The following is a 17,169-nucleotide window of genomic DNA, read 5'->3' on the forward strand; positions in this document are numbered from 1 at the left end:
AAAATAACAATACAAGTTCAGTAGCTGGCCTGAGGGACAGTTTGTTCTCCCCAAGCTTGCACACTCTGACCTCTACTTTGCGCACCTTCCCATCATTGCTGGGAAAGGGCCTGGTGACTAGGCCGAGTGGCCACTCGTTTCAATGCGACTGACTGTCTTTGATGCGTACAACATCCCCAGGTTGGATGTTTGGGCGGTCTTTCTGCCACTTTGTCCTGATTTGCAGGGTGGAGAGATATTGCTTTCTCCATCTGTCCCAAAAGACATTGGACATGCTTTGTACAACACAAAGTATTGTAACCTTGGCTCTTTCCCGGTTGGGAGCGGTAAACACATGCTTGCAGTGATGCCACCCTTTACAAGGTCTCTGGTTTGCAGATAGTGCTGTAGGACTGGGCTACATGAAGTAAACAAGCGATGGCTCGAACAAGTGACACCCAGGTTGAGAACCTGCTGAACCGGTGAGATTCGAGGTGATGGCTTGAAATCACTGTATTTAGAGCAGACACTTGAGGAAAGAGCTCTGTTGGTGTCTAGATCCAATAGTTCGAATGTATCAGGCCTGCTGATTTGAGGCATAGAACGGTTCAAGGAGTCAGGGCCTGTGAACCATGTAGTGTCCTTAAGATGACTTGATGCAACAGATCTAGTTGCATGGTCTGCAGGATTGTGGTGAGTAGGCACATTGATTAGTGCAGGTGGATCATCTTATCCTCAGTACCTGGTTGCTGACATAGACATAGAAGCGTCGCGTTTCGTTGCAGATGTATCCCAGTACCACCTTGCTATCAGTGTAGAACTCTGCATCTTTGATCTCCAGATTCATCCCATCTGAGATAAGCTCAGCCAACTCAACTGCGAGGACGGCAGTGCAGAGTTCCAGTCTAAGTATCATGTGTTCGCGTAGTGGCGCCAATTTAGTCCGGCTCATCATGAATCCAATATGGCATTGTTCCTTCTCATCTATGGTTTTGAGGTATGCTACTGCTGCGATCGCTTTGACTGATGCATCACAGAAGATACAAAGGCTTTGTGTTTTGACTTCTGTGGACAGCACAGGAGCATACTTTCGTTTCACACAAAGGTCAGTCAAGGCTTGGAGAGACTTCCTCCACTCTGCCCACAGGTCAGCCTTTTCTGCTGGACGTGGATCGTCCCAATCAGATGTGTCTTGGGTGAAGTCCCTTAGCATCATTTTTCCTTGGATGGTTACTGGAGCTACAAACCCCAGGGGGTCTGTAGACTATTCACAAAAGAAAGAACTCCTCTGCAGGTGAAGGGTTTCTCATCCTTGCAGATCTGAAAGGTGAAGGCATCCATCCTCAGGTCCCAAAGCAATCCAAGGCTCTGTTGCATGGGAAGGGAGTCGATGCTTAGGTCTAAGTTTTTCAGATCTCTGGAATAGTTTTCAGATTGAAAGGCTTCCATCAACACTCGGCTGTTGAAGGAAATCTTGTGTAACCGTAGGTTAGACTGAGTGAGCATTTCTTGAGCCCTTTTTAGTAGACTGATGGCAGCTTCATTTGCTGGTGTGGACGTCAAACAGTCCTCTACATAGAAGTCCTTTTCTATGAATGATCTGACGTCTGACCCATACTCTTCTTTGCTCTCTTTGGCAGAATGCTGGAGGCCATAGATAGCGACTGGCGGGGAACGTCTGTTCCCGAAAATGTGTACTCTCATTCGGTACTCTGCGATGTCTTTGCCGGGTCATTATCGCGGAACCAGAAGAACCTCAAGTAGTTCCGTGTTCCTCCTTGATGAGAAAACAGTGGAACATCTGTTGTATATCAGCCATAAATGCCACCGTATCTCTGCGGAAACAGAGTAGTACTTCTAGAAGTCTGTTGTTGAGGTCTGGGCCCGACAGTAGGACATCATTCAATGAAACATCTTCGCATTTATCACTTGAGTTGAATACCACTCTTATTTGCCCTGGCTTCTTAGGGTGGTACACTCCAAATAGGCACGAGTACCCACACTCCTCTGAGTGCCGAAGTACAGGCGCAATCTCTGCATTGTTGTTCTGGAATATCTTCCCCATGAAAGTAAAAAAAGTTCCTTCGTCTCAGGTGACTTCTGAAACTTGTGTCTGAGGGAGATGAATTGGTTGTAGACCAGTTCCCAGTTGGGTAGGCGTCTTCTCCAAGGTCAAAATGGTAATGGTGCGACCCAACTGTTTGACTTGTCCTTGACAATTTGACTAGCCATGATGTCCAAGAACATCCTGTCTTCTATAGACATCGCTACCTTGTCGTCTTCCTTCATCCTATGGAAGACTGTACATCCTATGTGGTCTTGTTCACCTTCACAGGCGTGGTCTTCGTTGGTAAGAACTGAGAAAGGGCAAGGTATTGAAGTGCTGTTTGGTAATTCCTTTACCAGTAGACTATTGTGACATGGCTGGAAGAGAGACGGACGTCCATTTTCAAGTGTGCTGGTAAGCATACTGTTGACTGAGGCCGGCTTGTGTGCTCCTCCTAGACAGATGTCTCCTATAATGACCCATCCAAGGTCAAGCCTCTGTGCGTATGGAGCGTTCTGGGAGCCATTGATATATTCTCTAGTCTTGCGGGCTCATAGTATATCTCTTCTCAGGAATAAAGCTATTGGGGCTTCTGGGTCCAACTCGGGTATCAGGTGGGCTATACGCTTCAAGTGGGGGTGATGTGTTGCCACCTCTGTTGAAGGTATCTCAGACCTGTTGTCGGGAATCTGGTTGCACTCCAGCATGGTCGGTAGTGATAGGCAGGTCTGGCCATCTATGGACTCCACCTTGTATCCGGTTGCTTTCCTCACTGCCATCTCATACCTGAACATGTCTTCAAGGAGTAGGGAGAACCGGGGCCTAAAATGCGGAAGTTGTCAAAAAAGATGGACTTGGCTAGAGACCTGTTACTTTGGTCATCCAGGATTGCATATATCTTGAACGCTTTGTCCCTGCGGCCTGCTGGGTAGACTCAGACAAGGCAGATTTTTTAACAGGATCTTCCTCCTGTGAGTCCCTTACAGATCTCCGTACATTGAGAGGTGACCACAGGGGTGTCTTCTTCAGTGTTCTTTTGCTTCCCATCATGCTTCTCTGCTTGTGACAATGCTTGTGGAGGTGGTCCAGGGTGCAAGGCTGTGTTGTGATCCGTGCTGCTGCATTCTGCACATTTCACGCTAGCTTCACAGTTCCTGGCAAGATGAGAGGTTATGGCACAGCACTTGAAGCAGATGTTGTTTTCCTTGAGGAAACCTTTGCGATCTTCCAGGGACTTCTCCCTGAAGGCTCTGCATTTCAGTAGAGGATGTGGTTTCCTGTGTAGAGGACACTGCTTACTGACATCTTGAGGTTCACTCTCTTCTGGAGGGGGCTTAATTGTATTGTGAGGAGGACCTGTGGAAACAATATTAGTTTTGTGGACTGCCAAAGGTGTCTTTCTGGGTTTGACACCAGGGGCAGTGGAACATGACAGAGTGAGGTCAAAACTAGGGTCATTTCTGATCCTAGCTTGTTGTTTGACAAATTCCACAAATACAGTAAAAGGAGGGAATGGTACGTTATGAGTTTGCTTATACCGTGAACCATGTGTAACCCACTTTTCTTGTAAGTTGTAAGGGAGTTTCAGTACTGTCAGATTGACACCCCTAGCAGTGTCTAAGAATGCCAATCCGAGCAAGTGACCTTCCTTCTGGGCAACCTGTAACTATCAATAAATCACTCAATTCTCTAAACTTCTGATAACCTTTAGGCCCTATCTTAGGGAAATCATCAATTCTTTTGTATAAATCATTCTCTATGACTTCTATGGACCCATAGCATTCATCAAGTCTTTCCCACACTTTACGTAGACCTATGTGTGGATACTTTATATTAATGTCTCTTAGGTTTTTGGCATGCTCGACTGACTCACTTCCGAGCCACTTTATCAGGAGATCTAATTCCTCACTAATAGAAAGGTCCAGTCCCTGAATGGCGTTCTGGAATGAGGCACGCCATGATCTATAGTTTTCAGCTTTATCAGTGAACTTTACAAGTCCTTTAGTAACCAGTAGTATTGAGCGATACCTTCCAATATTCGAAAGTATCGGATTGGATCGGCCGATACCGGCAAAATATCGGATCTCGCCGATACCGATACCCGATACCAATATAAGTCAATGGGACACAAATATCGGAAGGTATCCTGGATGGTTCCCAGGGTCTGAAGGAGAGGAAACTCTCCTTCAGGTCCTGGGATCCATATTCATGTAAAAAATAAAGAATAAAAATAAAAAATATGGATATACTCACCCCTCCGGCGGACCCTGGACCTTAGCGGTGTAACCGGCAGCCTCCGTTCCTAAGAATGCAGAGTGAAGGACCTTCGATGACGTCGCGGCTTGTGATTGGTCGCGTGACCGCTCATGTGACCGCTCACGCGACCAATCACAAGCCGTGACGTCATTGCAGGTTCTTTATTTTTTACATGAATACGGATCCCAGGGCCTGAAGGAGAGTCTCCTCTCCTCCAGACCCTGGGAACCATACACTGGGAACTTCCGATTCCGATTTCACAAAAATATCGGAACTCGGTATTGGAATTCTGATACAGCGAATATCGGCCGATACCCGATATTTGCAGTATCGAAATGCTCAACACTTGTAACCAGTTCTTGGTGGGCAACAAACTTTGCAAAGTCCATGGTGGCTTGGTCAGTGCTCGTACGAGTCGGTGTGTTATAGTCATGTCTAATGTGTTGTGTTCCACCATACCTGTGAGACGTTCCTGGTTTCGGATAGTCTGCATAGTACCTTTCCGGTGAAGGTGTCTCTTAAAGGCGGGACAGGAGCCGTACCTTCTGATCGGTGGAACGGCAGCTGTGGTCGACACCTCTATGCTGGGTGTCCTCTTGTCTATAGTAGCAAAGTTCGGGGTAAGATCGCTGGTAATCAGCATAGGCTGGTCAGTGTAGTGCACCAGGGCTGTCATCCATGCCAGAAGGTTGATGGACGTACTCTGTGACGCGCTGCGCTGGATCTTGCTGCTCTAGATGTGTTCCGAGAACGTTGTTGCGTCTCTCATCATCAGGATCTCTATATCTTCCAAGTACTCTGCCTTAGCAATTGCAGCTGCTGTCTCTTTGTCTGCCGCAAGTCTTTCTAGAGACGCTCGCAGGCGCGCACTCTTCTTTTCTTTCTCTGCCTGCAAACGTGCAGTTTCTGCTTCATGTTCTGCTTGTCTCATCTTTAGATGCATCTCTTGTTTGGCAAAAGAGGACCTCGCTTTGGCTGCTTCAGCTTCAGCATGAGCAACAGCATCAAGCTCTCTTATTGAAGACTTGTTAGAGCCTGCTTGTGACCTCGTTTTGAGTGAGGATGTATTGCTTCGAGACATTGTGCGGTTAGCTGCGTACTACTGAGCGGGAAACTGAGTTTTTGTGCGGGCGAGCTTCTGCTTGGCAGGAATGGCGTAGCACTTCTTGGCAGGCTGCAGTATCGTTCTGCGGCTGCTGTGATACCCGTATGCGGAGCAGTGTGGGTGTTAGTGGTCCAGTACAGTCTGATCAACTAGAGCCTGTGACCGGCTATCAGTTTCACTGAAGGCGGCTAATCTGTACTTACTGGGTCCTGGGTTCTTATTCCCTGCAGCTGTATGGCAGCTTCTGTAATACCCGTACAACATTATTTCAGCACATATTATATAATTACTTGGATTTTATGTATTTATTTTGTGCATTATACAGATCACCTTGACAAAGGCCTACAAGGCTGAAACGTCTGAATTGTTGTGTCTGTGTTCATTGGTCAGCAATAAATAAAGGATCACTTGAGAAATTATGACCAGCAGATTTTTCACTATGATTATACCATTGTCATGCACACTAGATTATTAGACATTCCTCGTGTGTTTGTTAGATTTTGTCAACATAAGAGCTCATCAGCTTTCCTAAAAACATTTACCTTGTACAACTCTGAATGAATTGTGAATTTGGCATTAATTATGAAAAGCCCAGAAATCATAAACATTGGTACATGGTAAGTAAATATTTTTATTATGTTATTGAAAATATATTGACATTGTACTTTTTAGTGACATTGTGTAAATTATTAAAAAGTAGAATTTTTGTTAAGTTAAATCAATGTAAATACTTTTATGTCCAAAAATTACAAAAATATTCTCAGAGTGATACCTTTATTGGCTAACCAGAAAAATATTATTTGCAAGCTTTCAGAGCACCGGGGCTCCTTTTTCAGTCAGGTTTACAAATTAATTAATAAGACAAGAGCACAACATTTAGAGATATTCCAACAGGACATTTGAGATGAACAAATATTTAAATGTTCGGTTCGGATTGTGATCGCCGAATTTGCAATATCCGACATAATTTTTTGAATATTTGCCGAATATAACCAAACGTCATTCATCTCAATGGTAGGTAAAAACAAATGCATGCACAACATCTTATAACTGCCCCAAATGCTGCCAAAACCCATTAAATGAGGGACAGACATCAGAAAAATTGCCTCAATTCACCCACATAGCAAATTGTAGCATGGCACTGCAGCAATCAGCGAGGCATGAGGTATCGGATCTGGGACAGCATTTACAGCTTTCAATTGAACGTCACAGTAAGACAAAGTGGGTGAGCGATCGGTGTAGGCCTCCTTTTTTTGGGAGCCATGATACCACATGCAACACCTCTAACTGCTTTCATGCTGAGCCAAACTCAGGTGGCACAAATATCAGTTTTCTAGACTACCATTGTCAGAAAAATTTAAGGATAGTAACACGGGTAGTTGAGTCCAAGGAAGTAGAGGCCTCATGGTCTCAGAGGCCTACTGCTACAGGCAACACGCATGAAAGTGTCCCGATCAGGAGTGTTCACATTTCCAAAAATTTGTGCCAGACACGACCAAAGTGGCATCAATTTCCCCACAGTAAAAATAGTATAATAGTTACCGACAGTTCTTCCACTGCACCCAATCTAGCAGATGGACACCCAACCAGGAGAGTTCACATTGTCAGTGGGACTCAATTTAACACCTCAATTTATAATTAATTATAGGAACACAGTTCACACCTCCACCAGATGGATTCCAGATAACTAAGGGAACATTCCCACCACCTCTCCATTTCAAAAACCCTAAATGATTTCCTTGGCTTATCTTCTGGAGGCATCACCCCTTCCACCTCATGAATAAATATCCTGTTGCAATATCTCTTAAATGTTGTGATCTTGTCTTATTAATTAATTTGTAAACCATAGGGGCGCCAGGGAGTTCGTGGGACTTACTTCTTTCCATGGGTAAGCATTTATAATTACACCGGTGTACTTTGTGGCTGGCTGTATCGTGATTAACACTATGTGGCTATGTATCTGATGACATGCTGTGCCTCTTCTATTGTGCACACTGGTATATATATTGGGCTTTTACCATGGTATTAATTACTTATGTTGTGTTCCCATGAACTTTCTGTTGTACCACTAGTCTGTTCCTAGGATTGTTCCTGTGTTTTATGTACTATATTGACATGATTTAATTGTTCTTTGATATTTATTTAATAAATTGAGCATTTTTTAATGATTGGTGAGATGTTGTGCTTACTCCGTTTTTTGGTTGCTTTAATTTGTAAACCTGCCTAAAGAAGGAGCCACTGTGCTATGAAAGCTTGCAAATATAATTGTTCTGGTTAGCCAATAAATGTATCACTGCAAGAATATTTTTCTCATTTTGGGGCATAAAAGTATTTACATCTATTTTTCTGGCTAATGCGGTACCACAATATAATTTTTTATTGTACACCTTAAGTTAAATAAAAGTTACTAAAAATCTAGTAACTAAAATCATTCTGAATTCTAAGACTAAGTTATTGGAGTTTGCAAGAACATTTTCTTGTAAGGAAATAGAAAAAGCAATAAGTACTGACATTTCTGATTAAATGTAAGTGCCAAACAGACAATACCTCATGTGTCACAGGTTATATAAAACTACAGTCAATTAAATCTCAATCAATTCTTCAGATGTAACCACTTGCACTAATCAACATAATTAAGCTGAAAACATTAGGAAATACTGAAAGGAACATAGCACACATAGATAAAGCATCTGCTCATTCAATGACATAAAAAGAGAATCAAATATTTCAAGATAACATCTTCTGCCATAATTAAATATGTCATAGCACCATCACTTATGAAAAGAAAGTATCTTTGCCTTAAATGTGACTATGTGCCTAAATCAAGTACCATAAAAAAGAGTAGGATATCATTATACAGAAAGCTATACAGAGCAAATGAATAATTGCATTATAGGTTGATTTTACATTCATCCTACTACTATAGGAATAAATTTGCCTTAATGTTTTATCATGTAAAAAGTACTCATTACTGGGACATGTAGTGCACTTTAAGAACCAATTTGTGGATATAGAATGTTCAATCCACTCACAATGCCTAGAAATTAAGGATAACTGCCCTATACTACAAAAACTGCTGATCTACCAATATAGGATTCTCTCTATTTTCTAGCATTTCAAAAATCAACACAAATTGTAAAGCAAAATTTACATTTTCTCGTTTAAACAACCACTCAGTACCAAAGAGGGACAAAGTTACTAGACTAAAGTGGGAATCTGACCCGAGCTGAACTTTTCAATTTTCCAAATCAAAACAAATGCTTGCTTGGATTGAAATAAATTGTTGAGATATTTTGCACTGGGAAACCAAACAGAGATATGTGCACTCTTACCTCTCCACAAATTGAAATATACAAATGTAATATATTATTTAGTCATGCTAGCATAACCCTTGACTGGCTGCAACTCACAATATAATCACTTGGTGGCCTCCTACAGACACACGCAGATTAAATATCTCCAAAGCATTATGAAATAATGTTTTGTGAACCAATTACTAATCATACACTGTGACAATTAGTTGACTAAAGTCATGGTCTTACAACATACTTTGGAGCTCATGTTGGACTGCTTCAGCATTCAAACCAGGTTGTATTATTTTATATTTAAACTGGTTCAGAGGGACTTTTGTATTTTTTCCTATGGGACTAAGAACTTACCAAAAGGTAGTTGCTAACTACTCACCCATTCTGCCATGCACCAATCTTTTAAGGGTCAGGGTGTTCATGGACCACTCTTGACAACTTTTCTCCTGTTTCTCGTGATGTCAAATAGACTGAGCAACTCCTTTTCTTCTACTCTGGAATGGGGTATGATGGGGCATCACTGCTGATTGACAGCCAATTCCTCACTGTTAAACTGAAGGGAGTTGTCTGTCAATTAGCATGACATCATCAGTGATGCCCCTTCGACAGCGCAGATTGAAAGATAAAGAACTAAAGAATTATATAAAGAAAAGTTTTCATTTGGAAGAGTAATGCATTAAAATAATGAAAATTAGGGGCAATTGGATTAAAATTTTATTTTATGCCCCTCTGCCCATCAACATTAAACTAATCTTACACATTAAACCTGCCAATATTAAAGAGGTTGCCTGAAAGCCTAATGTGTATGAGGGCCCAGAACAATTGATAGTGCAAAAATGGTAAAGCAGAAAAAAACATAAATCTGGTATCACTGTAATTGTGCTAACTAGTGATGAGCGAGTATGCTCGTTACTCGAGTTTCTCTAAGCATGTTCGGGTGGTCTCCGAGTATATTGGCGTGCTTGGGGACTTAGTTTATATTGATGCAGCTGCATGATTTATGGCTGCTAGACAGCTTTAATGCATGTGGGGATTGCCTGTTTGTTAGGCAATCCCCACATGTATTCAAGCTGTCTAGCAGCCACAAATCATGCAGCTGCGTCGACATAAACTTAATCTCCGAGCACACTGAAATACTCGGAGACCACCAGAACATGCTTGGAGACTCTCGAGTAACAAGCATACTCACTCATCAATAGTGCTAACCCCCTAAAATAAAGCTAATTTGTCAGTTTTACTGCACATGAATGGTGTAAAAAGAAATTGCTGGGACATGTCAACTGTTTTGAACGGCTGACATGTGCCCACAATAGCGGGGGGTGGAATCGCGATTCACCTGCCGCTATTAACTGGTTAAATGCCACTTTCAAAGCTGACAGTGGCATTTAACTACAACTTCCGGCCATCCGGCCGGAAATGCGCTCATCGCTGACCCCCGTCACATGACCGAGGGTCAGCAATGTGTCAGCATGAAAACCAGAGGTCTCCTTGAGACCTCTATGGTTGTTGATGCCGGATTGCTATGAGCGCCACCCTGTGGTCGGCACTCATAGCAATGCTGTAATTCTGCTGAATAGAGGTGATCTGTGCATCACATCTATGTAGCAGAGGTGATCAAGTTGTGCCAGCTTCTAGTCTCCCATGGAGGCTATTGAAGCATGGCTAAAGTAAAAAAAATGTTTACAAATATATGAAGAAAATAAAAAAATATAAAAGTTTAAATCACCCCCCTTTTGCCCCATTCAAAATAAAACAAACAAAAAATCAAATATACACATATTTGGTATCGCTGGGTTCAGAATCGTCAGATCTATCAATAAAAAAGGATTAACTTGATTGCTAAACGGCGTATAGAGAAAAAAAATTGACACGCCAGAATTATGGTTTTTTGGTAATCGCGACATTGCATTAAAATGCAATAACAGGTGATTAAAAGAACGTATCTGCACCAATATGGAATCATTAAAAACGTCAGCTCAGCATGCAAAAAATAAGCCCTCACTCGACCCCAGATCACGAAAAATGGAGATGCTACGGGTATCGAAAAATGGCCCCATTTTTTTTTTTTTAAAGCAAAGTTTGGAATTTTTTTTCACCACTTAGATAAAAAATAACCTAGACATATTTGGTGTCTATGAACTCATAATGACCTGTAGAATCAAAATGGCAGGTCAATTGTAGCATTTGGTGATCCTAGCAAAAAAGCCAAACAAAAAACAAGAGTGGGATTGCACTTTTTTTTGCAATTTCACTGCATTTGGAATTTGTTTCCCCTTTTTCTAGTACATTAAATGCTAAAACCAATGATGTCGTTCAAAAGAACAACTCGTCCCGCAAAAAATAAGCCCTCAAATGGCCATATTGACGGAAAAGTAAAAAGTTATGGCTCTGGAAGGAGGGGAGCGAAAAACAAAAACGAAAACAAAAATACCGTGGGTCATGAAGACATTAACCCCTTCACCCCCAAGGGTGGTTTGCACGTTAATGACCGGGCCAATTTTTACAATTCTGACCACTGTCCCTTTATGAGGTTATAACTCTGGAACGCTTCAACGGATCTTGGCGATTCTGACATTGTTTTCTCGTGACATATTGTACTTCATGATAGTGGTAAAATTTATTCGATATAAGTTGCGTTTATTTGTGAAAAAAATGAATATTTGGCGAAAATTTTGAAAATTTCGCAATTTTCCAACTTTTAATTTTTATGCCCTTAAATCACAGACACATGTCACGCAAAATACTTCATAAGTAACATTTCCCACATGTCTACTTTACATCAGCACAATTTTGGAACCAAAATTTTTTTTTGTGACGGAGTTATAAGGGTTAAAATTTGACCAGCAATTTCTCATTTTTACAACACCATTTTTTTTTAGGGACCACATCTCATTTGAAGTCATTTTGAGGGGTCTATATGATAGAAAATACCCAAGTGTGACACCATTCTAAAAACTGCACCCCTCAAGGTACTCAAAACCACTTTCAAAAAGTTTATTAACCCTTCAGGTGTTTCACAGGAATTTTTGGAATGTTTAAATAAAAATGAACATTTAACTTTTTTTCACACAAAATTTATTTCAGATCCAATTTGGTTTATTTTACCAAGGGTAACAGGAGAAAATAGACCCCAAAATTTGTTATACAATTTGTCCTGAGTATGGTGATACCCCATATGTGGGGGTAATCCACTGTTTGGGCGCATGGCAGAGCTCGGAAGGAAAGGAGCGCCATTTGACTTTTCAATGCAAAATTGACTGGAATTGAGATGGGACGCCATGTTGCATTTGGAGAGCCCCTGATGTGCCTAAACATTGAAACCCCCCACAAGTGACACCATTTTGGAAAGTAGACCCCCTAAGGAACTTATCTAGATGTGTGGTGAGCACTTTGACCCAACAAGTGCTTCACAGAAGTTTATAATGCAGAGCGGTAAAAATAAAAAATCATATTTTTTCGCAAAAATGATCTTTTCACCCCCAATTTTTTATTTTCCCAAGGGTAAGAGAAGAAATTGGACCCCAAAAATTGTTGTGCAATTTGTACTGAGTACGCTGATACCCCATATGTGGGTGTAAACCATTGTTTGGGCGCAGGGCAGAGCTCGGAAGGGAAGGAGCGCCATTTTACTTTTCAATGCAAAATTGACTGGAATTGAGATGGGACGCCATGTTGCATTTGGAGAGCCCCTGATGTGCCTAAACATTGAAACCCCCCACAAGTGACACCATTTTGGAAAGTAGACCCCCTAAGGAACTTATCTAGATGTGTGGTGAGCACTTTGACCCAACAAGTGCTTCACAGAAGTTTATAATGCAGAGCGGTAAAAATAAAAAATCATATTTTTTCACAAAAATGATCTTTTCGCCCCCAATTTTTTATTTTCCCAAGGGTAAGAGAAGAAATTGGACCCCAAAAATTGTTGTGCAATTTGTCCTGAGTACGCTGATACCCCATATGTGGGTGTAAACCATTGTTTGGGCGCAGGGCAGAGCTCGGAAGGGAAGGAGCGCCATTTTACTTTTCAATGCAAAATTGACTGGAATTGAGATGGGACGCCATGTTGCATTTGGAGAGCCCCTGATGTGCCTAAACATTGAAACCCCCCACAATTGACACCATTTTGGAAAGTAGACCCCCTAAGGAACTTATCTAGATGTGTGGTGAGCACTTTGACCCAACAAGTGCTTCACAGAAGTTTATAATGCAGAGCCGTAAAAATAAAAAATCATATTTTTTCACAAAAATGATCTTTTCGCCCCCATTTTTTTATTTCCCCAAGGGTAAGAGAAGAAATTAGAGCACAAAAGTTGTTGTGCAATTTGTCCTGAGTACGACGATACCCCATATGTGGGGGTAAACCACTGTTTGGGCGCATAGCAGAGCTCGGAAGGGAAGGAGCGCTATTTTACTTTTCAATGCAAAATTGACTGGAATTAAGATGGGGTGCCATGTTGCGTTTGCAGAGCCCCTGATGTGCCTAAACATTAAAAACCCCCACAAGTGACACCATTTTGGAAAGTAGACCCCCTAAGGAACTTATCTAGATGTGTTTTGAGAGCTTTGAACACCCAAGTGTTTCACTACAGTTTATAACGCAGAGCCGTGAAAATAAATTCTTTTTTTTTTTTCACAAAAATGATTTTTTAGCCCCCAGTTTTGTATTTTCACAAGGGTAACAGGATAAATTGGTCCCCAAAATTTGTTGTCCAATTTGTCCTGAGTATGCTGATACCCGATATGTGGGGGGAACCACTGTTTGGGCGCATGACAGAGCTCGGAAGGGAAGGAGCGCCATTTGGAATGCAGACTTAAATGGATTGGTCTGCAGGCGTCACGTTGCATTTGCAGAGCCCCTGATGTACCCAAACAGTACAAACCCCCCACAAGTGACCCCATATTGGAAACTAGACCCCCCAAGGAACTTATCTAGATGTGTTGTGAGAACTTTGAACCCCCAAGTGTTTCACTACAGTTTATAACGCAGAGCCGTGAAAATAAATTTTTTTTTTTTTTCACAAAAATGATTTTTTAGCCCCCAGTTTTGTATTTTCACAAGGGTAACAGGATAAATTGGACCCCAAAATTTGTTGTCCAATTTGTCCTGAGTATGCTGATACCCGATATGTGGGGGGGAACCACTGTTTGGGCGCATGACAGAGCTCGGAAGGGAAGGAGCGCCATTTGGAATGCAGACTTAAATGGATTGGTCTGCAGGCATCACGTTGCATTTGCAGAGCCCCTGATGTACCCAAACAGTACAAACCCCCCACAAGTGACCCCATATTGGAAACTAGACCCCCCAAGGAACTTATCTAGATGTGTTGTGAGAACTTTGAACCCCCAAGTGTTTCACTACAGTTTATAATGCAGAGCCGTGAAAATAAATTCTTTTTTTTTTTCACAAAAATGATTTTTTAGCCCCCAGTTTTGTATTTTCACAAGGGTAACAGGATAAATTGGACCCCAAAATTTGTTGTCCAATTTGTCCTGAGTATGCTGATACCCGATATGTGGGGGGGAACCACTGTTTGGGCGCATGACAGAGCTCGGAAGGGAAGGAGCGCCATTTGGAATGCAGACTTAAATGGATTGGTCTGCAGGCGTCACGTTGCATTTGCAGAGCCCCTGATGTACCCAAACAGTACAAACCCCCCACAAGTGACCCCATATTGGAAACTAGACCCCCCAAGGAACTTATCTAGATGTGTTGTGAGAACTTTGAACCCCCAAGTGTTTCACTACAGTTTATAACGCAGAGCCGTGAAAATAAAAATTCTTTTTTTTTCACAAAAATGATTTTTTTAGCCCCCAGTTTTGTATTTTCACAAGGGTATCAGGATAAATTGGACCCAAAAAGTTGTTGTCCAATTTGTCCTGAGTACGCTGATACCCCATATGTGGGGGGGAACCACTGTTTGGGCGCATGACAGAGCTCGGAAGGGAAGGAGCGCCATTTGGAATGCAGACTTAAATGGATTGGTCTGCAGGCGTCACGTTGCATTTGCAGAGCCCCTGATGTACCCAAACAGTACAAACCCCCCACAAGTGACCCCATATTGGAAACTAGACCCCCCAAGGAACTTATCTAGATGTGTTGTGAGAACTTTGAACCCCCAGGGTGTTTCACTACAGTTTACAACGCAGAGCCGTGAAAATAAAAAAATCTTTTTTTTCCCACAAAACTTATTTTTTGGCCCCCAGTTTTGTATTTTCCCAAGGGTAGCAGGAGAAATTGGATCCCAAAAGATGATGTCCAATTTGTTCTGAGTACGCTGATACCCCATATGTTGGGGTAAACCCCTGTTTGGGCACACGGGAGAGCTCGGAAGGGAAGGAGCACTGTTTTCCTTTTTCAACGCAGAATTGGCTGGAATTCAGATCGGATGCCATATCCCGTTTGGAAAGCCCCTGATGTGCCCGAACAGTGGAAACTCCCCAATTCTACCTGAAACCCTAATCCAAACACACCCCTTACCCTAATCCCAACAGTAACCCTAACCACTCCTCTAACCCAGACACACCCAACCCTATTCCCAACCGTAAATGTAATCCAAACCCTAACCCTATCTTTAGCCCCAACCCTAACTGTAGCCCCAACCCTAGCCCCAACCCTAGCCCTAACCCTAGCAATAACCCTAGCCCTAACACTAGCCGTAACACTAGCCCTGACCCTAGCCCTAACCCTAGCCCTAACCCTAGCCCCAACCCTAGCCCCAACCCTAGCCCCAACCCTAACCCCAGCCCTAACCCTAGCCCTAACCCTAGCCCTAACCCTAGCAATAACCCTAGCCCTAACCCTAGCCCTAATCCTATCCCCAACCCTAGCCCTAACCCTAGCCCTAACCCTAGCCCTAACCCTAGCCCCAACCCTAGCCCTAACCCTAGTCCTAACCCTTGCCCTAACCCTAACCCTAGCCCTAACTCTAGTCCTAACTCTAGTCCTAACCCTAGCCCTAACCCTAGCCCCAACCCTAGCCCTAACCCTAACCCTAGCCCTAACTCTAGTCCTAACTCTAGCCCTAACCCTAACCCTAATGGGAAAATGGAAATAAATACATTTTTTAATTTTTTTATTTTTCCCTAACTAAGGGGGTGATGAAGGGGGGTTTGATTTACTTTTATAGCGGGTTATTTAGCAGATTTTTATGATTGGCAGCCGTCACACACTGAAAGACGCTTTTCATTGCAAAAAATATTTTTTGCGTTACCACATTTTGAGAGCTGTAATTTTTCCATATTTGAGTCCACAGAGTCATGTGAGATCTTGTTTTTTGCGGGACGCGTTGACGTTTTTATTGGTAACATTTTCAGACACGTGACATTTTTTGATCGCTTTTTATTCCGATTTTTGTGAGGCAGAGTGATCAAAAACCAGCTATTCATGAATTTCTTTTTGGGGAGGCGTTTATACCGTTCCACGTTTGGTAAAATTGATAAAGCAGTTTTTTTCTTCGGGTCAGTACGATTACAGCGATATCTCATTTATATCATTTTTTTTATGTTTTGGCGCTTTTATACGATAAAAACTATTTTATAGAAAAAATAATTATTTTGGTATCGCTTTATTCTCAGGACTATAACTTTTTTATTTTTTTGCTGATGATGCTGTATGGCGGCTCTTTTTTTGCGGGACAAGATGACGTTTTCAGCGGTACCATGATTATTTATATCAGTCTTTTTAATCGCGTGTTATTCCACTTTTTGTTCGGCGGTATGATAATAAAGCGTTGTTTTTTGCCTCGTTTTTTTTTTTTTTTCTTACGGTGTTTACTGAAGGGGTTAACTAGTGGGCCAGTTTTATAGGTCGGGTCGTTACGGACGCGGCGATACTAAATATGTGTACTTTTATTGTTTTTTTTATTTTATTTAGATAAAGAAATGTATTTATGGGAATAATATTTTTATTTTTTTTTCATTATTTTGGAATATTTTTTTTTTATTTTTTTTACACATTTGGAAATTTTTTTTTTAACTTTTTTACTTTGCCCCAGGGGGGGACAATACAGATCGGTGATCTGCCAGTTTGCATAGCACTCTGACAGATCACCGATCTGCGAGAAGTGCAGGCTGCTTCACAGTGCCTGCTCTGAGCAGGCTTCTGTGAAGCCACCTCCCTCCCTGCAGGACCCGGATCCACGGCCATCTTGGATCCGGGTCTGGAGCAGGCAGGGAGGGAGGTAAGACCCTCGCAGCAACACGATCACATCGCGTTGCTGCGGGGGGCTCAGGGAAGCCCGCAGGGAGCCCCCTCCCTGCGCGATGCTTCCCTGCACCGCCGGCACATCGCGATCATGTTTGATCGCGGTGTGCCGGGGGTTAATGTGCCGGGAGCGGTCCGTGACCGCTCCTGGCACATAGTGCCGGATGTCAGCTGCTATATGCAGCTGACACCCGGCCGCGATCGGCCGCGCTCCCCCCGTGAGCGCGGCCGATCGCGTATGACGTACTATTCCGTCCTTGGGAAGTAGGGCCCA

The sequence above is a fragment of the Ranitomeya variabilis genome, chromosome 1 (assembly GCF_051348905.1).
Source record: "Ranitomeya variabilis isolate aRanVar5 chromosome 1, aRanVar5.hap1, whole genome shotgun sequence".
Classification (NCBI taxonomy): domain Eukaryota; kingdom Metazoa; phylum Chordata; class Amphibia; order Anura; family Dendrobatidae; genus Ranitomeya; species Ranitomeya variabilis.